Here is a 2,270-nt window from a genome sequence, read left to right on the forward strand (position 1 = left end):
TCTGTGCCCCTCATAATTTTGTAGACCTCTATCAAGTCGCCCCTCAACCTCTGTCATTCCAGTGAGAACAAACCAAGTTTATTCAACCGCTCCTCATAGCTAATGCCCTCCATACCAGGCAACATCCTGGTAAATCTCTTCTGCACCCTCTCTAAAGCAGCCACATCCTTCTGGTAGTGTGGCGACCAGAATTGAACACTATTCTCCAACTGTGGCCGAACTAAGGTTCTATACAGCTGCAACATGACTTGCCAATTTTTATACTCAATTCCCCAGCCAATGAAGGCAAGCATGCTGTATGCCTTCTTGACTACCTTCTCCACCTGTGTTGCCCCTTTCAGTGACCTGTGGACTTGTACACCTAGATCTCTCTGACTTTCAGTACTCTTGAGGGTTCTACCATTCACTGTATATTCCCTACCTGCATTCGACCTTCCAAAATGCATGACCTCACATTTGCCCGGATTAAACTCCATCTGTCATCTCTCCGCCCAAGTCTCCAAACGATTTAAATCCTGCTGTATCCTCTGAAAGTCCTCATCGCTATCCGCAATTCCACCAAACTTTGTGTCGTCTGCAAAGTTACTGATCAGACCAGTTACATTTTCCTCCAAATTATTTATATATGCTACGAACAGCAAAGTTCCCAGCACTGATCCCTGCGGAACACCACTCGTCACAGCCCTCCAATCAGAAAAGCACCCTTCCATTGCTACTCTCTGCCTTCTATGACCTAACCAGTTCTGTACCCATCTTACCAGCTCACCCCTGATCCCGTGTGACTTCACCTTTTGTCCCAGTCTGCCATGAGGGACCTTGTCAAAGGCCTTACTGAAGTCCATATAGACAACATCCACTGCCCTACCTGCATCAATCATCCTTGTGACCTCCTCGGACTGAACATGTCTCAATGCGCGCTTTTGTTTGTGGAGTTGTGGCCTCTGCACATTTGACTGTCCAATAGCAGGGTGCACAATGCTGCTGGCCTTGTCACTTCTCCACTGAAGTCTGCGTTGAAACATTTAAGGAAGTCATTAAAGAAATATACAATCATTGCAGTCTGTCTGGCAACAGGTTTTTTATTCCACGGGATGTGGGCGGGGCAGGCCGGGCCAGCATTTATTGATTCATTGCCCTTGAGGGGGCAGTAAAGAATCAACCACGGTACTGTGGGTCTGGAGTCACATGTAGACCAGACCAGGTAAGAACGGCAGATTTCCTTCCCTCAAGGACATTAGTGAACCAGATGGGTTTTTATGATAATAGACAATGGTTTCATGGACATCTTTCAATTTTTAATTCCAGATTTATTTCCTTGAATTCAAATTTCTCCATCTGCCCTGGTGGGATTTGAACCTGTGTCTCCACAGTATTACTCTGGGTGTCTGGTTTACTAGTCCAGTGACAATACCACTACACCACTGCCTCCTGAAGAGAAATACAAGGACAAATAGGCTTGACAGAGATCCTCTTTTTATTTACATACTGTCCCAATTGTGGTGCAAAGGAAAATGTGATGTTGTAAACTGAGGACATACTTTGGCTGCCTCCCCCGAATCCCCCAACAACCCCCATCCATCTGAAACCCTCGTCATTGCTCACTTTCAAATAGAACGCCCCTAAAGCTGTCCAGGCCAGCCTCACATCTTCCACCCTTCATCAACCTGAACTCACCCGAAACTCAGTCCCGATGTTCTATTTCTCACCAAGTGCCGTTCAATTTTCAACTGATCAGAGAGATCATAAAATTATAAAACATCGGAGCAGAAGTAGGCCATTCAGCCCATCGAGTCTGCTCCATTCAATGACATCATGACTGATCTGATGTGATAATCCTCAACTCCCCTTTCCCGCCTTAAACCCATAACCCTCGATTCCCTTGCTGATTAAAAGTCTGTCTATCTCAGTCTGAAACATACCTTACGACCCAGCCCCTGCAGCTCTCTGCGGGAAAGAATTCCACAGATTCACTCCCCTCTGGGAGGAGAAATTCCTCCTCATCTCTGTGTTAAAATCCGAGACTCTCCCACAGGGGAAAAGAACAAGCGAGTCAGTGTGGATGTGTAAAGGGTTGGTCATGCCTGACAAAAGTGATTGAACTTTTGAAGAAGTGGCTAACACAGTGGAATGTCAGTGGATGGGGGGAAATTGGGAGGAGAAGGAAAGTCGGAATGATTGGGGACTCGATTTGGCCGAATGTGATGAATGTGTCCCACAATAATCTGTGTTGGGGGCTCAACTATTCACCAAATGTATCAACAACTTAGATG

This window comes from Scyliorhinus torazame, chromosome 1 (assembly GCF_047496885.1).
Source record: "Scyliorhinus torazame isolate Kashiwa2021f chromosome 1, sScyTor2.1, whole genome shotgun sequence".
NCBI lineage: Eukaryota > Metazoa > Chordata > Chondrichthyes > Carcharhiniformes > Scyliorhinidae > Scyliorhinus > Scyliorhinus torazame.